At 37.0% G+C, this 21,219-nt stretch overlaps 1 protein-coding gene and 1 long non-coding RNA gene across 8 annotated transcripts in view; one reads left to right on the top strand and one right to left on the bottom strand.

The window, feature by feature from the left end:
• The window catches only part of myo9aa (myosin IXAa), a 179,734-nt gene that overhangs the window by 15,095 nt on the left and 143,420 nt on the right, over window positions 1-21,219 (top strand). The window lies entirely within an intron of this gene.
• LOC129423461 (uncharacterized) lies at window positions 9,125-12,147 on the bottom strand. The gene is made up of 4 exons (XR_012360104.1): window positions 11,791-12,147; window positions 11,031-11,063; window positions 10,757-10,904; window positions 9,125-9,983 (listed from the first exon to the last, which is right to left on the bottom strand). It is a non-coding gene; the product is annotated as an uncharacterized lncRNA (long non-coding RNA).

The following is a 21,219-nucleotide window of genomic DNA, read 5'->3' on the forward strand; positions in this document are numbered from 1 at the left end:
CCCTGCTATTGAAATATGCTATTGTAATATCATTGCACCTCCTGCAGCCATATTACGACAGCAAATTCTTTGATAATTACGCCAGAATGAGAGTATAGTTCCTAGACATATCTGCCTAGAAAATGGCAACTTTTAATTTTATGTTGGTCTTAGTACGCGATGTAACTACAAAAGAGTGAAGTTTTAAATAGAAAAAATATATAAACTCTCTGGTCATTTTTGAGCATGATGCTAATGGTCTAATCAGATTCAATGGATTATGCTAAGCTATGCTAAAAGTGGTACCGCCAGACCCAAGATCAGCTGAATGGATTCCAAAACTGTAAAAATCAAGTTTATAATTTTACGTGAGCTGGAAAATTAGCCTATTTTCAAAAAAGTTGAGTTTCCCTTTAATTTCAGGTGTAAACAAGGCCTTAGTTGGTGCATGTGGTCTGATGCATTAAATCATTGTTCACGTGAGTGATGCAAGTTTAAAGCTGGCTCGCAACTTTTCTGTATTAGTTGCTGCTCAGTCTGTTTTTCCTCATAAACTTGAAATATAAATAACTTATAGTTTTCTTGGTTTGCCTTGAAATACCAGTAAAGCCACTATGAAGACCTCGGTTGGCAATGTCTTACTTTGCCAAAGCTGCATATCACGTTGACAGTCTCCATGAGTTGTCGGTTTGTTAAAGTGCAGTTGTGAAGGACAGATTATGTAATAATATGCAGAGATTTATGAATTTTTAAACATGCTAGAGTCAGCATTGCAATAAAATTGCACCATGGTTTCAAAGCACGAGCTTTGCAGAAATCCTTTACATATTCTCATCAGACAGTACGCACAGATGACATATACCTAAAGCCTTGGTTGCAGTAAGTTTCCGCACGTGCTGTACGTGCACCTGTCAACATTTGACTTTTTTTTTACAGCTCTTGTTCTTATTACAGCTCAGAAGGCGTGGCTGTGATTTATTTACGTGCTGCGAGAGGGGTTGCCTCGAACTGTGAAGTCCTCTTTCATTACACCAAGAATGGTGACGTGGTGTCTGAACGCGAGCCAAGGTTTGTCGGGCACAGCAGAGCGAGCGGGCCAAGGTCAGCAAAAACATTGCAGTACTGCAGTGCAGTTTAACCCAGACATTGTCTGTACACAGGACTGGCATCGACTAACAGATCAGACGTCTGATGTGGATGGGTCAGATCCAGCTTTTATTTCCATCTTTGGAAATTAAGCCAAAGTTAACCTGTCACATATTTTGGCAGCAAATATGCATGTACACTTTTGCTGGCATTCAGGTAGTCACGATGCCATTACGAAACAATGCAGTTAAACACGCCACAGACTTTGCACTATCCGAAGTATGTGAATGCTTTCATATTTGTATGGGCTGTTTGTATGAATGAATGTTATGTAAAACATACAGTATAATTCCAAGTTGACATGATCTTGAAATATTTCACGATTATACGCAACCCACAGACACTTATCCGAATCTGTTTTGTGTTGTTAAGTCTTTAGCAAGAATAATACATTCATGATGCATTACATTCAAAACACAATGTGCATTGATGCAGATCTGCTTTAGAAAGCACTGGGATGTATCAAGAATCGAATGCAGAGATTGTATTACAGCATTGATGTGTATAGAAGTAATTGTAGGAGATAATCGTGCATGCGGACCCTTTATAATGAAATCACGATGCCGTTTCTGAAGTATGAGATCAGAGCAAGATTTATAGCTTTCTGTGCACACTCCCTGGTGAAGTCTTCAACAAATGACTATACATGCCTCCCTTTTAGGTTTCGGATATTTAATTCACAGATCACCTCCCTTTTACTGGTGTAATTTTTACGTAAGACGACATGATTTATGGCCACAGAGTTTGCTATCCATTACCTCGGTCACCAGACTCAGCCTAAATGTGCTTTACTTACTGTTTACTCATACTGCACATTTATGATTCATAGACCGATCAATAACGATGATGCATTACCTGGATCTCTTTGTGCACCCGGGGGGATTTTTTAGTGCAATGATGAATAGACAGTTCAGAGTTTTGGTATAGATATTGTGCTGGTCCGGACCCTCGTGGTTTCTTATGGTCCATATGATTTTTGTAGAAAATGGATGAAATGTGACACTGCTGTAATCTGGTCATAAACTAATTACATATATGCATTTCCTTTTTTTCTGGCTTTAAGTTGTGTTTGATAAATAAATAGAAATGCTTTTGAAAAAGTAAATGTATTGACGGTTTCAGCCGTAACAACATGAACAATCTGTGTCCGTGGTCAGCACGTAACTTCCGGTAAACTCCGCTAAGAATAAATGCAACAAAGTACTTTAAACGCAAAAGTAGATTACCTAGGAAACCAAAACATTTGTTATTTTCGACGAGCTATTTGTTCAAGAGTTTAGCAAATAGTCAGACCATTAAAAAACTGAAACCGGAAGTTAAGTTCGGACCAGACACGTATCGCGTCACCGCACATACGTCCGATGAAACGGCCTATATGTAGAGTTCCAAAACGCAATAAATCCATTTTGACTAATTTTGGTAAAAATGTGTTTTCTATACCAAGAAAGTGGCAAGATGAAAACCAAAATTTTCTGTTACAAACTTTCACATAGCATCTTTAACATTAAAAATATAAATCCATAATTTGATTTTCAAAGATTTATTATACAAACTGATTATTTTTTCTTCAAAAAGCCATAAAGCCATACGTTTTTTTTCAAAATGCTATAAATATATTGAATCAATATATAAATGTGCATTCATTTTTGCCATTGTATATTCATTTAGTTGACTAGTTGTATACACCGATTAAAAAATAAACATTAATGGCATTAATCAAAATACTTATACACTGTCATTGCTGCTGTCATCTTTGGGACGTCGTCGATTAACTTTTTTTGACAGCGATCAAATGTTTTGGTCCTGCACGATTTACGTTTGACTGCATAAAATAATGTAACGTTTTTTATAAGATCCGCTGCGGTCAATGTGTTAGCATGACAGAAGCTTGATGCAGTCGAGAGAACAAGCAACAGCCGACATTTTTCCTTCGCCCGAGTGACTCTCATGTAAATTATTCGATTTTCATGGCTTACGTTTCTTCCCCACCACAGAAAACCACCACAGGTTTATCAATGCCATCAAAAGTATTATTTTGTTTTTGTTTGTTTGTTGATCATAAAGTACAAAGTAGATGATGAGGAAAACTAGGAGTCTCTGTGTATTCAAAGCGCCACCATTATTGTTTATGCATAAAATGGTGCGTTGTGATTGGTTAAACGGATTTATTGCATTCTGCTGAGAAGGAAGAGTGCCGTTTGTCGCGGTTTGGAAAAAAGTGAGAAAAGATGACTGAATAACACGAGGGATGCTGGATTTTGCGTAAAATTTAAGAATTTACTTTTTAATACTGACCTGATACAATACTGATTTGGGTGTTAAAAAAAAAAAATATATATATATATATATATGAAGAGTTTGGTTCCAAAACGCAATAAATCCATTTTGACAAATTTTGGTAAAAACGTGTTTTCTATACCAAAAAAGTGACAAGATGAAAACAACTATTTTCTGTTACAAACTTTCACATAGCATCTTTAGGTTATAAAAACATACAAAATTCAAATCCATAACTTGATTTTCAAAGATTTATTATAAAAACGGATTCTTTTTTCCACAAAATGCAATAAATCCATGACAAGTTTTTATTCAAAATGCTATAAATCTATTGAATCAATAGCCTATATAAATGTGCATTCATCTTTGCCATGTTATATTCATTTAGTTGACTAGTTGTACACACTAATTAAAAATATAAACATTAATGTCATTAATCAAAACACTTACTTTGTCATATTAAGATCACTGTCATTGCGGTTACTTGACGCCGTCGCTTAACATCTTTCACAGAGATCAGCTGTAAAATGTTTTTGGTCCTGCTCGATTTTCGTTGACTTTGAGTAAAATTATGGAAAGTTTTTCATAAGATCCTCTGGGGTCAATGTGTTAGCATGAGAAGCTTGATGCTGTCGGGAGAACAAGCACCCGTCTCCTGAGTGCCTCTTAGGGAAATTATTAGATGCTGATGGCTTACGTTTCTTTCCAGGGTTTCCGCGGGGTTGTTAAAGGTAGTAAATTAAATTATGCCAAATTAAGGCCAGTAAAAAGTAGTAAAAAGTAGTAAGCGTCATCTGACGAGGTAGTAAATTTTCGATTGCCTTTTGTAATGTTATGATGCCTGGAAATTAGTTCAAATCGCCTGCATATCTGGGCAAATAATCAAAGATCTTTCGTCTCTGGGATGTGATCAAAGCCTGGAGTGGAGCCAAATCACGTTCCTCTCTCCGCTGTAAGCGTACTGTAATCACTACGGACCGGATCCACTCCGTGTTTTCTGACTGTATCACGTTAAGCTGAGGTAAAAGTTTTTCAGCTAGCATGGTCAAACTTATAATGCAGGAAGGCTCCGATGTTTTGAAGATCGATAAAGGTGTAAAAGACGATTGACTTGGCTTAGCGAAATAATGAAGATTGGCAAGCCTTTCAGTTCGTGGGATAAGAAAACCAAACAGGTAATTGCGTGTCTTTGCACAGTATGACTAACGTAAGGGGTCCTGTATTTTGGGGGTAAATGATTTCTCACGTTACTGATCATCCGCGGCACGCTTTTTAATGCTATACTGATCTAACCAGTGGCTCATACAACGGGTTTGTTAAACTCGTAGGTAAACTTGTGGTGGCATCCAAATCCCGTGAGAGCGATTGACGAGGAATCATAAGAGGAGCCTGCTTCCGAAATGCTCTCGCGGGACTTTGATGTCATCCAACTGTCAGTTCTTGCAGTTGCATTTGCACGTGGTCACAAAAACGTAACATTTGTAAATATATTTAAGCACAGCAGTTTAAAAACAGGTGATTTTAAGCCATTCAAACACAAACAACAGTGCGTCCGCTGTTTCTGTGTCAGAGGAGCACGCAAGCCGCGCATTCGTTTCTCATTGAGCATGTGTTGTACGTATTTTTGCCGCTTAATTGGCCTTAAATAACACACATGCGTCAAAAATCCCGTCTTTGCAAATATCCTCATATAAACACGACCATTCAGGTCTTCAGGAGAAAGTAAACAGCAGAAACATTGCGCATAAACTAGCACATCAGCGCTGCCTCTATTGTAACATAATATTTTGTTGATAAATGTAACTTACAGTCATTCAATTAACAACTGTCACTCACTATGGTTACAGACATCCTGTGTGAATTCTACACGAGTTTGACTCGAGTTACTCGTTCAGGGTTTATATTCATGCATAACGTTACTGTATTAGAGCTGTGACTGTAAACTGTTGTGTGAACAGAACAGACCCTGGATTATTCGTTTATGTGTACTGAACAGTGCTGGGCAGTAGCTTCACTACAAGTAGCGAAGCTAGTAGTTTAACTACATTTTTCAGTAGCTTGGTGGTAGCTTAGCTGCTTTCTAAATCAAATAGCTTTTCAGTAGCTAAGCTCTTTTTTTGACCAAGTAGTGAGGTAGCTTCCACACAAGCTACAATTTTCCAAACATTTCTGAAGTCGTCCTGAATTTGAGAATAAGCGCGTCATTTGAATCGACACAGGATGTCGTTGGTTCCGTATTTTCGAGTTGTGCAGCTTTCATTCACACAAAACATTACCACTCGCATCCTGTGAAGACTCGTGCTCTACCTCTGATTGGGTTAAGTCATCAAGCCAAGCTAATATAAAAACATGTAATAAATATTACAATTGAAATTATTAATAGAATGTGCTTTGGCGGGCACCTCACAGACTCTGTGCAGGCTACCTGCGGGCCCACGTTGGAGACCCTTGTGTTAAGATATGTCAGGGCCAGGTGTTTTTAAATAAAGGCAGCTCAAACATTTTATTCTGGGAGTAGGATAAGTCAAGCAAACAGCCCCAAAATGTGAAGTACCTAGGCCTACATTATGCGTGTATTGCCTATAATTACCAAAATAATAAATTGAAACTGAATAAATAATTACATAATAAAACTGGTTAAAAATAAAAAAGTAGCTTGGATGTAGCAAGCTACTATTGATGTAGCTTAGCTTGCTACATTTCCCAGGGGGGTAGCTTCAGTGTAGTGAAGCTTCATTTAATGTGAAGTAACTGGTAGCTTAGCTCACTACATTTTCCAAGTAGCTTGCCCAGCACTGGTACTGAATAATATGATATGAAAAAGTTGTATTTGTTCACATTAGTAAATGCATTATATAACATAAACAAACAATGAAAAATATAGAGTATATAAGCATTAATTAATTCTTGTTTATGTCATTACAGTAATTGACGGTGGTTCATGGTGCATTCACTAATGTTAACAGTTTCAACTTTGATTAAAAAATTATTAGTAAATGCTAAAATAGATACATTTACAATTAATAAATAATTAATAAAAGATTCATTAAAGGTGGTGATATTCATGTTTTCTTTTTATACAGTATAGTGAGTTATTTAGCTGTTTTGCCTTAATCTGAAATGCCCTGCAAACTACATCTAGCTATATGCCACATGAGACTCCAATATGGAATTTATGGCAAAAAAATCTCCCCTTAAAATGCTATTGGTCTCGCCTACATAAAGTGTTAGGTAAAGGAATATGACTTGGCCTGAAAAATATTTCAGTCAGAAGAATTTTTTCACTTTAATTCTTTTTTGTATGTTATATATGTCAAAATCTGTGTAAATAATAGAAAGGTCGCTGATTAACACTTGCAATTCAGTGTCGTGATGGTTTTAAAAAATATTCTGAAGGTAGTAAAAAAGGTAGTAAAAAGTAGTAAATTTAACTTAAGGATTTCTGTATAAACCCTGCTTTCCCATCACAGAAAACCATCACAGGTTTAGCGATGCAATTAAAGTATTATTTTGTTTTGTTTGTTGATCACGAAGTACAAAGTAGATAAGGAAAACTAGGACTCCGTGTACTCAGCGCGCCGCCATTGCTTGTTTACATTGCGTGACTGGTGGGCTGTAATATCAGAAATGGATTTATTGCGTTCTGTAAAAAAGGAGCAGTGGCGTTTATCGCATTTTGGGAAAAAAGGGAGAAAAGATGACAGAATAACACGGCGGATATTGGATTTTGTGTAAAATTAAGAATTTACTTTTAACTACTGACCTGATATAATACTGATTTTGGCAGTAACTCATTTTTTTCAAAAATGGCGTTTATCGCGTTTTGGAACCAAACTCTTCATTTATATATATATATATATATATATATATATATATATATATATATATATATATATATATATATATATATATATATATATATATATATATATATATATATATATATATATATATATATATATATATATATATATATATATATATATATATATATATATATATATATATATATATATATATATATATTTAAATATATTTTTATTTAAACCGGGATATTTATCATTTTCCACCATTCATCCCAAAATTACCGAGATATGAATTTGGGTCAACGCAGCCCATCCCTACTGTTATATAATCGATGGAAATTCCCTTCTTCTGTAGCCTGAAGATGTTCATCTGTAAAGAGCAGGTTGTGCCGAAGTGGATGAGAAAACAGGGCCAGGCTTTTGTTGTGCATTGTAGCGGTCCGAGAGTACCTAAGGCCCGTTGGAGCATTTGCTTTGCAAATCCAGAGGCTTGGTGTGTGCCAGGATGTGATGTCACAGCGGGGATGATGTCATTCAGTCTGCTGTGCCGTCTGTAACTCCCTGACAGGCTGCTAACTGACTGGACACAGATCCTGAACTCTTTAGCCTCCACTCCTCTTCCTCCCTTTATCTTCGTTTCAGAGTTCAGGTTTCAATTCACACCCTGTCTGCCCTTAATAGTATGCATGGATATAAATGGTACGAAAGTCAAAATACTTTAAAAGCAATACGACAGAGATGCTTGAATTGTGTGCTTTTAATCTGCTAGATATTAATGCTTGTGTGCAAATGCAAACAATCCTGCTAAACAGTATTTCTTTGTTTTCCAAACTTGGACAGTATAGACGTGTTCAGTAATAAAAGTGGGTCGAGCGATTGGGAAATGGCCACATGAAAAGTGCGACACACCGACGTGCTGCTGTGATGCGGGAGTGGAAACAGGGAGGGAATCTCTCTTTTTAAACAGGCCCGTTGTTTTGCCTGCTCGCTCTGAAGAGTGGCTATTATAGATAAGGTCTGTAGAGTGAAATGTCACAAGCCAACATAGGAAACAGTTTGAGAGTGGGGGAGAGAGAGATTTAGAGAGAGAGAGAGAGGAGGTATTGTCTGCCTGGGCTTTGAACACTCACTTTACTGTCATCCTTTCCAGCAGCTTTGATACTGGTCCACATAGAGTAGGATTACATTCGCAGCTACAACAATATGCTGAACTCTTAAAGAGACAGTCCACATGAAAGTCAAACGTTGAAGAGGAATTTCTAGGTGACGAGTCTTATCCTCTTTTGTCATTAAAGTCCACCTGTGGTCAAATCCCATAGACCTTCATTTTAAAATTGTAGAAAATGTGGTACAAAAAGTTTTTTGGTCTATATACAGGGTGCACATAACTTTTTTGGCCTGGTTCTCAAAGGAGCACCTGGAGATGTTGCTTGGTGCTTACACTGTTCATAGCACCGACATCCTACATGCTGTCAACATTACTAATCTCCAGACTACTCTTTTCGCCATATCTGTTTGGTTTAAACATGGTAGACAGTGATGTACTTAAAATTTAATATGCCTGGTTATAGGGCTGCACTGAAAAAAAAAATCCTTTCAATTTACGTAATTTTAATGTGTACATCGGTCCCACATGATCCGATTGTTTAAAACCAAAATAATTTTCCTCAAATAATTTTTATGTGTCAGACCAAAACATTTTAATTATTTTAAGTAGTCTAATACAAATATGTTGACTCAAAGGGATATTTCTCTTTACTATAACACATTTATTTTGTAATGTTTAAGTAATTTAATTATGTAAGGGGACTAGATTTTCATCTGTAATTCCAACATGCTTTTTTAATGCTTATATTATGGGATTATGTAACTCTAAAGCAATTTCATTATGTCTCTGGCACCAGAATAATCACCCATAATTATCCAAATGTTATTTATTTCTTTTTAAATACAAAATACATTTGCATTGGCATAAAAAGTGAAGAGTTTTGTACAAATGTTTAGTGATATTGAGGCAAACCACTGCTTTCAGATCATCAATTCATTTAAATCACTACACATTAATTCATTAACAGTCAATAACTATTACAACAATCAGCACATGCAGTACATACATAAAGGGGCAATTTCCCAAACAGGTTGTAGATTAATTCATGACTAGGCCCTAGTTATATTAGGATGAAACTGACCCAAATGTTTAAAATAGTTACTATCACAGTAGATTTAGAAGTGCTAAAACACAAACACTGCATTCCAAAGAGACATGCAAAACAGTAAGTACTATTATTTTTAAAATGGATTTACAAACTGGAAAATATCAATCCTTCAGAAAGTCAGAGCTACAGCATTTGTATAAACTGTTAATCATAGATTCAACAAAAACAAAATACAACAACCATTTCCAAAATCGACTATGAGCAGCAAACGGTTGATGTATTAATAAGAGAAAACACTTAAAACAGATAAACAAAGTCAAAAATGAGCAGCACAGTCTTTCTGATCCTTTCACTGAAAGAAACTGTTTGTTAAAGTTACTCTCAATGCAGTTCCATTAAAATCTTTTGGATTTCCTCAAAAATAAAGCGGAGATCAGGATAGCTCAGGTTTAAGGCATACATCAGCTCAAACAACATGGCACGATGTTGCAACACCTTCATGCCTTCCAGGACTATACAAAGATCCTCTTCTTCATCACAAGAAGCAGGTTGTTTGAGAGCACAAATCCCAACATTGGTGTCTTCAAATGACCTCACTGATGCTGACTTCATCCATGCCCTGTACAAAACAAACAAATGTAGTTAAAGAAACAGAAAAAAGGTTACTGTTACAATAAAAGTGTCATTGGAAATTAGTACAATGCAAACAAATATAAATGTAAGTATACAGACCCATGTGCATTGCCACAGCATGTTACAATTGGTTACAAATATATGGGTTACAAAGCAAGGCAGCTGCACTGTCCACTGCTCTGGGTGTGTGTGTGTGTGTGTGTGTGTGTGTGTGTGTGTGTGTGTGTGTGTGTGTGTGTGTGTGTGTGTGTTCACTACACTGGGATGAGTTAAATAAAGAGGCCACATTTCGAGTGTGTGCTACCATACCTGACAATCACAGCAAAAGTGAATTCTCTCATTTTCTCACTCTCATGTTGTTACAGACCTGTATAAATGTCTTTGTTCTGATTAACATGAAGGAAGATATTTATTTTGAGAAATGTTTGCAACCAAACTGTTCATGAGCCCCATTCACTTCAATAGTATTATTTTTCCCCACTATGGAAGTGAATGGGGCTTATGATTGGTTTGGTTACAAACATTCCTCAAAATATCCTCCTTAGTGTTCATCAGAACAAAGACATTTATAAAGGTTTGTAACAACATGATAGGGAGTAAGTGATGAGAATTTTTATTTTTGGATGAACTACCCCTTTAAATCTTCCCAGGTGTTTTAATGACCCTTGTGCCAAAAGATGTTGTAACTAAAACATACTAAATGTTCTGTACTTCCAACAAGGTTTACACATTTTATGTCTATGAATCTATATTACTTACATCTGTCATTTGATCATTGATTGTTTGAAGCCTTTTTGCTAGCTGTCCTCCTTTCTGATAGAAGAGTTTCATCAGGTTTTTGGATTGGAGGTCCAGGTGACACGCAGGAACATAAGACAGTAGTGATTCTTTCAAATTCAGCATTTATCTGAAAACAAATTAACCAACCATTGTATATTTGAGTACTGCGAGTCAAAGAATAATAATTGTATATTAGTTACAAAAATAAGATTTAGCTCCTAACAGCAGTACAAAAGTGAAAGAAATGACTTACCAATGCTGTGTAGCGCATGCAAGGATGATGGACCTATAAGAGGAAGTATTCAGAGATGAAATCAACACACAACCTCAAATGATTAAGACCACACATACAGAGAGCAATAATGAAATAAGTATTATATCTGTCATAGGACGCAATTTTGGACAAAATGAGATCTTAAAACAACAAGGTTCTCTTCTGAAAACGTCAGCTTTAAGGTGTGGCACTTCAAAGCGATTTTTTTTCAGTTAATATACCAGACGTCACGCGAGACATTTAAAAAAGCTTTTTCTAATAGAATCAAGTGTTGCTCGTGGCGTATAGTCACGAATAACTGATGCGGGTCTGATAATCTGATTAAGCAGACAGTTTGTTTAATATGCAATGTCATTATTAATGTAGTCAATTGATATCATCTGGTAAATTACTTACATGGATAACGTTACTCTGGACAGAATAACTTTTGGTTAGCGTTTTATTTGTCCCGACAGGTTTCCATAGAAGAGCTGAGTAAAAAGTGCCTCAAAAGTCAACTCAAAGCTGACAGTTTTCAACTCAGATAAAACTACCAAACGTGAAATAACATTAAACAGCTGACGTTTTTAAAACGCTGTGTTTTTCTTTATGAGCTTGACTGACTTACTCCACCAACCTCCTCCAAACTAATTTTTACTACAAGTCATTGCAATGGCTACATATTGTAAACAAAAAAAATAGTCTATCTAGTGAAGATATATCACGTATGAAGCGAACATAAATAAATAATATAACTTACTTTAATAACGTGGTGTCCGTCTGAGAGAGTTCTTCTGACTGACTAGCAGTGACTGCTGTGCTTACTGTAGTCTTCATTTTGGCGCCCAAAAAAACGATCTTTATTCTTCTTTTATGGCAATCGATGTCCTTCTCAATGAGCTATACTGCCCCTGCTGCTCAGGAGGTGCCGTTTTGTGTCCAAACCCAATTTTATTGTTTTAAGTATTCAATTCAATCAATTTTAATCAATGTGAGAATAATGTGTTCATTTTACATTCAAACAAAACATTTTAATCCTAATCAATTAAATTATGTTTACACAAGGAATATAAATATTTTGTCTTGCATATACATGTTTATTTTATTTAAATTCAAAGACCCACTAAGTCCATTTTTTTCAGTGTGGGTGGTATGACGGTATATTCCGTTACCAGATTTTTCTATTCCGTCTATTCCGCGGAATGCAAATAAGTGGGGGTGGCTAACTCTGCGCTCCCGCATGTTAGACTGAGTGTGACGGAGAAACATGTATAATAATTCACTCATAAAACATGGAGTTATTTCTGTCATTTTTATAATAACTGCCAGTGAATCCACCACCGCAGGTCTCGCAGCGAGACTCTCGCTCGCTCTTTCTTTCTCGCTCTTTTTTTCTCTCACTCTCTCTCTCTCTCTCTCTCTCTATCTGTGCTCATGCAGCAGCCAGCCGGTCTCTCACATGCAGAGGTCTCTCTAGGCACTCGCAAGGAGCTGCGACGCCAAATAAAGGGTTCTTCTCACACATAATGCTAATAGTTGTAAAGTTTTCTGAACTTTAAGCAAGCTAAGACAAAACTCGCGTTTATATCAGTGACACGTGCGCTGCTGGAGCGATGTAGTTTGACGCGCCATTTGCTTATACAAACATATTTAATCGGAAAGACGAGAAAGAGACGCAAATGTTAAGGTCTAATAGAAAGTAAAGGGTGTCAAGACCTTAAAACAGACTTCATGATCATCATATCATAGCACCTGTCATATTTATAATATGTAGAGCTTCGTCTCTCATATAGGCTATAGGTGTTCATCCTGTCTGTAGGTTTTTGCATATAGGCTATTTATACCTGTTCATTTTACATATTGCCTATTTTTAATGTAATGTATGCATAAATACAAAATACAATGAAGGCATACTATAGCTTATATAGTCTAGATAATAGGGCTGTCACTTTTGTGAAAAAATCATTTTCGATTTTTAATATATAAGTGTTCATTGAATCGATTGTAAAATCGATTTTCCATGTCTAAAAAAGACGTTTCCATTTAACGCCAAATAACAGACAAATGTAAAGAGAGCGCCTGAAACGCACAAGTCAGCAATATTTCTTATTCATTGTCCTTAAGTTTCGTGCAGAATAAAAAACAGCAACAGTAGTGCAACATTCTCTAAAAAATATGCAGAGTGGACTGCTGCCATAAATGAAAAATATTACTGCAGGTTCAACCGGCTGCTTTTATGATTTAGGCAATTCAAAAATTATTTTAAATAATGATTCGATCCATTTCAAACAACTGTTCAAAAATGAAACTTTAAATAGACTTACTTGAAGTTGAGAACATGCTGTGTATTTTTTTTATTAAACGTAACCGACACTTAGGCGGCACTAGGCAGGCATAATGAAATGCGCAAAAAGACTAGGGCCATTACAAATTATTGGTCAGGAAAACAAGTCGATCAACATTTTAGGGGTCAAGAGCAGAGCGCTTTTCATTCACTATATGTCCATCTGTTGAGAAGACGCACTCCGACCGCTCTGATGTCCCAGGGAAACTCGGGTACTTCGTTGCCAGCTGCGTATTTCGTACTGCCAATCTTCCATCACAAAAGCGGGTTCCTGTCAGCTCGCAAGGGTGGCTCTTGTCATAACTCCTTCATCTCCTGTGGTCACAATTTCGACGCTCTCTCGTGTTGCACAGGTTTATTGACGTTGTCCTCCATTTTCTTTGCAAAACACTAGATGCAGCGATTGAAAGCGTGAAACTATAGGTGCGTAAAATTGCTGGGTATTTTCTGTCTAGCTTTCGCACACCTACTGCACTTTCGGAATTCTTTATTTTCTTTTTCTGCTTGTTTGTGAGTTTTGTTACATCTATATTTTTAACTGTTTAATTCTTTTAAATTAATAGTGTACATATTTGGTTAAAATCGATTGCCTATTTTCGTTTTCGAAACTTTTTTTGGGTGGTCCGATCGATTGTGCAATCAATTTTCGAACGAAAAGTGACAGCCCTACTAGATAATTAACAAAAATTATCAAAAAAAGAAGATCTGTTGTTATCTACTGGGCCTTTTCACTTTAACATTATTAAAGGAACAGTATGTAAGAAATTTATATCAATTAATCATAAAATGGCCCTGATATGTTACTAGACATTAAGAAATCATTTTCATTTCAAATACTTATACCACTGACAACAGTGTTATGGCCAGGATATTGTCATTTAAAAAGTGGAGTTGCAGCGCTCAACTGATGTTTATGTTGTCATTTTGTGTATTGCCCACCAGTTGTGTGATTGCGGTACCAGTTTTAGCCACAAGTTTTGTGATTGCAATACCAGTTTTGGCCACAATCCTACATACTGTTCCTTTAACTTTAAATTGCTCATAATTTAAAACTGCAGTGGGCATTTAGTTAAAAGCTAGAGTGAGTTGCAAATTTCTGTACATTTTTATAATCAAAAAACAATATAAACTGAAAAACATTTATACCGTGAAATATACCGTTCCGTGAAATAAAATGACTCATTCCGTGGAATAGATTTTTGGTCATTCCGCCCACCCCTACCTGGTTATTGTTTTTAACCCATGTAACCTTTATAAATGACTACTAACTCATATCAATTTCAAATATTTTTAAAGACAAGTAAATGATCAGAAATAAAAAAATTTAATTATGAGCAAAAATAAATACAATAAAACAATCATACAAATGAAATAAACAGTGCTGTTTATGTTTTCAGGTTGGTCTGTAGTTTTCAGGTACAGTACAGAAACTAAATAAAGTAATCAGATAAAACTTCATAGTCTTGTGTACTGTGTATATTGGATTAATCCTTATTAACTATTTCCCCGCCAGCGTTTTTAAAAAAAGTTGCCAGCCAGCGCCAGCATTTTTCATGATATTCACAAAATTTTAATGCCTTCCAGAAAATTTTCTTATTTAAATATATAAAAAAAAAATATATAAGATGAAATAACAGACCCTCTGCTTTCAAAAAAAAAAAAAAAAAAACGTTTCATCCTACCTTCATTAGTTCTCTTGTAATCACCTCTCAAACATGGGTAGGTTTCTTCAAAAACAATTCCAAAGATAATTCAATTTTTGCGAAGGAATTTTGAAAGAGATCATATGCAGAGCGATCTTTAAAACATACACGGAGTTCTTTCTCTTTCACGTGAGGCGCTACTTCCGGGTTGTATAAGTTGCGGAAGTCCGCCACCTGGTGGATAATAGCGGTATTGCGGAAAGACGGAAAATCTCGTCATTGGCGGGGAAGCGTTTTCTCTTAATTGACGAGATATCTCAACAATGGTGGCGAAAGAGTTAAAATTACAAACGTTATTTAGTCAAAACAAAGATTTTTTGATTTTCTTTGTCTGTTGTTTGATTAACATTAATGGTGCAGTGTGTAAATTCAATCCACTGCATGCCTCTCGCTTTTGAAACACATAGAGAAGCTACTGTAGCCACCACCGGACAAACATGTCATCGTTGTAGACAACCTAGTAAAAAAAGTTTGTCCGTTAAGGGCTTCTGTAGAAACATGGTGGCCCAAAATGGCGACTTCCATGTAAGGGGACCCTCAGTATGTAAATAAAAACATCTCATTCTAAGGTAATAAACACATAACGGTTCATTAGGAAAGGTCTTTATACACCCCTGATAATATAGTTTTGTATATTATTTTGCATTTCTGTCAAAAGATCCTTCTAAAAATTACACACTGCACCTTTAAAAACAGCATCATGTTTATAGACGGTTTCATCGGACGCACGTGCGCTGACGCGATACACGTCTGGATCCGAACGTTACTTCCAGTTTTGTTTTTTTAACGGTCTGATTAGTTGCTAAACTGATCTTTTGAACTAATGCCTCATCGAAAAAAACTCGTTTTTTGCTTGTTATATAAATAAACTACATTTAAAGAACTTTGTTGTTATTTATTCTTAGCGGAGTTTACCAGAAGTTACATGCGGACCACGGCAGCTGCTTGTTTATGTTGAAACTGTCTATACTCTAAAAATGGGTGTACTGTCACTTTAAATGCATTCATCCGATATATCTATATTTTATTTCTCAACTGCTTATATTTATTTAATACGTAAATACTTTTACTACTATAATAAGGGCATTTTGAGATCATTTTGTGTTAAAATGTCCGCTCAAGTGCAAGAAAACAAACTCAGTTGGCATCTGTGCGCTTAGAGCTGGGTTTCGATTCAAATTTTAAGGATCGATTCAATTCCGATTCTCAAGATCTTGAATCGATTATCATTATTTAGATTTAGATTAGTGTTTTTGAAAAAAGCATTTTTTCCAGCTGTTACCTGAATTACAGGACTGTAATTATGCAACATATTGATACTATTTGCATTTCTGGAGTTTTCAAAACAACCGCTTGCTTAACGTTACTGACCGCCATGTTCATTGTTTTAACGTCCATCCACCTCGCGCAAAACGACAGTGAAAGACGGTGTCGCGGTGGGCAAGTGATCTAATCGTGGCAAGCCTAATTCAATGACGTGGCAAGTTTAAGTTATTAATTATTAAATCGATCCTCTGAGTTACGGATCGAACTTTAGAAATTCAGATGAAAATCGATTCAGAATCGGTGAATCGATTTTTTCAACACAGCCCTATGTGCGCTGTCTTACCATTTGCTTGTAAGTTACTAGCAAGCTGTCTGAACCCATGAAATGCACATCGTGCTCGCGCTTCGCGTCTTGTTGTGATTTAATATTTAAATTGGCCAATCGGGCCAGTGACTGTTGCATCTGCTAACAACAATTTTAATACGTTTGTAATAATTATCTTACCAATTATGCACTAACAAAATTCCAGCAGCGCTGATACAGTAGGCAAAAGTGCCTTTTACAGCAGTGTCTGGTATGCATTTTTTATTTTAATCGCACTTGCGCACCTGCGCACCATTTATGTGCACCCCTGTCTATATAGCTATAGCTAATTTGCCCTTCATGACAACTGTGAGGGGTTGATATTTTCCATAACTCATCCGTTTAAATTAAGCCTAATTAAGGGCATGGTCACTTGAGTGACCGGCGAACTGCCACTGCTGTCACTACTGTCGAGCTAGGTGGGTGTGGTTTCAGCAACCAACCATTTCAGCTTCACCCACGTCCCGCCTCTTTACCCATTTTTGTTATCCGTGAGTGATGCACGGTGACGTGCGGCCAAGATGGCTAAGGCACAAAAAGCTCTCCACAAACCTATGGGTGAAGTCACGGATACTACGTACATGTTTTTTTACAGTCAAGCTATTAAAATAATCGACTACAAGGGGACTTTGAGCAATCTATATGAAAAAGTTTAGCAAAGTCTTCTAAACAGCCTTTGAAAAAACCACCAAAATTCCCAATAGAGATTTTACCTCTGATATTATTCTGTACAGGAAACTTTGTTCACCTTAATGTACAATCCGCTGCCCGTAGGCCTCTGGAAATATCGGACTGCCTAAAGCTATTGGACACGAGTGCGCACACAGAAAGAGAGCGAGATCTAAGCCGTGTTCATTTGGATGTTTATCTGAACAGCTGGCCTGGTCTCTTCAGGCCATTAGTCTCGCCTGGTTTAATTGTGCTGGATATAAAAACATATGTTTCCTGCTCTTTGTTTTGCCCTATAAAATTCACCCACTTTTGTTATTGTTTGAGTGTCAATATCTTGTAATGAATATATTGAATATCTGATGATAAAATGTAAAGTGCTGAATGTTTTGAATGCGGTTCTGTCCCCTAAATGTCAGTCTAAGGGCGCACTCGCACTGTACGAATCTAACCATGCCCGGGCACGTTTGACCCCCAAAGCCTGGTTTGTTTGACTAGTGTGGTTTGGATAGTGTGAGTGCACACTTAAGTACTACACTTTTTACTGTATTTTTTATCTGTAATTTTACAAGTACAGTATCTGAGCGTCACTAGCAGGATTATATATTTTAAATGGCTTAAAGGAGTAGTTTATCCCAAAATAAAAGTTTTTTAAAACCCCATCTTTTTTTGTTTTTCAAACCAAAGCACTTTTTTTCTGGACACAGTGAGAGTGAATTGTGGAATCAATTCTGTAGTTAAAAAAAAATTAAGACAGTGTTATTATTCACTTGATTCCATTTCTGTTCTGTTAAACTATCGTTTATTTGTTATTTTTTATTTATCTATGCTTAAAATCAAAAAGCAAATCAGATCAGTACCTAAAAATTGGGCCAAAATTTATATTGTCCAGAGGCCACGAAAAGTGCAAAGAGTGCAGAACGTTTTCAGGAATATCACGGCACTGATGAAGGGTTGATCCTGAAAACTTTTGCACTCTTTGCACTTTCTGTGGCCCCGGACCCCAGTTTGAGAACCACTGCTTTAGGACACGCAGCACGAGTTGCTTGAACTTATTACGGCGGATTCAACGCGTTAACGCTTGACGGAAGGCTTGTCTGAAGCGTGGCCAAAAGCCAATCACAGTGGCCCCAGCACATGCTCCGGTCTTCCATAAACGTAATTGGCTGGCTCTGCCTACATTATTTGCATAAGGCAATCTGATTGACTGACGCTCGCGTTGCCGCTAGAAAAGTTGAGAAATGTTCAGCTTCTGCCACATGCTGCGCCGACGGATCCACAATTCAGTTCGCCAACGTTTGACGTCACCCATTAAAAGTGAATGGGAAGTGTCAACGCTTACGCCCCGTGTGAATGCGCCGTTAATGTATTATTTGCTTCCTTTCAAAATTTGAGAAATGCTGGTTGCAACTCTAAATTTAGTCCCATTGTATCCAGAAAACCCAAAACAACAGTTAAAAAAACATGTTTGAAACGGGGTTTGAACGACATGAGGGACACTAAATTAATAATGACAAATTTTTTTACTCGCTTTAACTAACCGTCCTTTACATATGTGGCCATCCGTCAGTGTGCTCTTTAAAATTTGTCTTGACAAGGCCATTGTCACTGCTCAGTATGGTTAGCTGTAGGCATGGCCTATGGGGTTAGTCCGACAGTAGCTGAGCTCTCATTTCCAAACGTGTGGCTGTTTGAAGCAGGCTTGTCCTGTAATTATGTAGACATTTTTTGAAGGGGGGTACGTTCATGGGGCAAGTTGGTGCCTGAACCGGTATGCCCTCCCAGGCCTCTCTTACCCCTCTACCCCTGTCATAAATCAAAAGACCAGCTGCTAACAGCTTATTATCTGTGTAATTATCTCATCCTGAAGTCCTGCTTTATCTCTAAAACAGCCTGAGCCCCGCTACCTCCTCTGCCTGCATCTCTGCTTAAACAACTTCTGTATGTTTGATCCAATTATACAGGGTTAACCATCACAGACATTGTGGGGGATGTGGCCTTTATTACTTAGCGGTCGATTTAGTGGTTTGAGTTATAATTTTATCTTGTGGTCCTGTAGCTCGGTTGCATGATGCTCTAAACCCAAATTAGTTGGAATGCATGATGCTCTAAACCCAAATTAGATATTACCAGAAACCTTACAGTTTTGCACAAAGTGAAACTAAACTGTTTAAGCTGTAATAACATATAAGCTAAACTGGATGCATAGGGATGTACCAGATGCTCGGCAACCAAAAAAAAGAAAAAAGCAACTTTGTCGGACACTTAAAAGTACTTTTACCACAAAAAAAGTACCACAATGCCGACATATTTGCTGAATTTATAAAGCGTGCGTGCCTCTTAAAGGCGCACTCGTATTATCCGAACCAAACTGCGCCCGAGCACGTTTGACCCTCAAAGCCTGGTTTGTTTGACTAGTGTGATCGCTCTGTACCGTGCTCGGGCATGGTTTGGTTAATCGCACCATGGCCAGCTTGGGCTCAGGCATAGAACACGCAGAATCGTGCCAGGGCGCAGTTCATAAGGAGAGCCGTCAATTGCACGACCACTCACCTTCATCTGCCTTCGTAAAAAACGTTTGATGTGCACAGCAGGGTTAAAACAACACCAAATATTTTTTTTACCTTAAAATTACGTTTTCAAAAAAGTTTCAGTTGTTCATCCACTCGAAACAGGGTGAACAGCACTTTCACATTCGCTTTGCAGCCCTCTATCGGCCAAAACCGCACTAAAGAAGTTTCCAACCGTCGGGTTGCGGTCCTGTAGTTCGAGTGAAAACTACAAAAACCTGCTTTACGACAGACCTACAATCCAATCAGAGCCAGCTTTGCTGCAGTACGCTAAATTATTTACGACAGTGGTAATGGACAATTCCACTTTCAACCTGTAGGGGGAGCAAAGAGCAAAAACTCTTTAGTGTTGCTTTAACACCAAAAATGTTTTTTGCTATTTTTGGACGAATGGGTTGTTTGCCAAACATTTGATGGATCCCTTAGTAGAAGTTTACATTAGTAGTCTTTACTTAAAATATACATTCATAAAAAGCCTTATAAGCTGATGATGTTTCTCGCTTGATGAATTTAATAATTTTTTCATTACGAAAAGCATGACTCATCCTTAACTGTTTAAATCAGTTCTTATTCTTTGACCAAACATAAATATTCAGGTGCCAGAGCTTGCATTTTTAATTGCATTTTCTACTAAAGATTTGCTCAAAACATGTTTTCACAGCTTTTGTTGATTTTAAGTTTACTTATTTTTGGCCCTAAAACACAACTTTGCAAATAATGTTTAGTCATGATTGTGCAACTAGGCAAGTTTAGGGTTTACAGTGTTGCAATGCCAACTTCATATTTTCAATTCCCAGGGAACCCCAAGATTGATTCCCTTCTGTCTTCAATTATACTATTTAGGTGTACTGTCTCTTTAAGAAACTCTTCATGTGGTCGACCCATGGTTGTATATGTCTCAGATATTGCGTAAGAGTTTCTCTAAAGTAATGCATGGTTTCCCTCACTTTATGTTGGACATTTTTCCCTTGTGTCTTTAGTTTTGGCAGCGGTCCTTTGAAACGGTCCTCTTCCTTCACTTTGAAATATGTTTGTGTTGCAACAGTATATCTTTGCTTATTACCAGCAATAATAAAGCCATGCCCAGAGGCAGTGAACATTATGAGCGAGATTATGGATGTTTGTCCTCCGTGTGTTTTTGAAGGTTGCGCCCAGTGATGTTTTTGTGTTTAAATGTGTGATTTCCTCTTCCTGCTTCTCAGAACATTATGGACTCTTTACAGCAACTTCTAAGCACTTGTAAAGCGGCGAAAAATAAGCCTGTATGTTGAGG

Source organism: Misgurnus anguillicaudatus, chromosome 21 (genome assembly GCF_027580225.2).
Source record: "Misgurnus anguillicaudatus chromosome 21, ASM2758022v2, whole genome shotgun sequence".
Classification (NCBI taxonomy): Eukaryota; Metazoa; Chordata; class Actinopteri; order Cypriniformes; family Cobitidae; genus Misgurnus; species Misgurnus anguillicaudatus.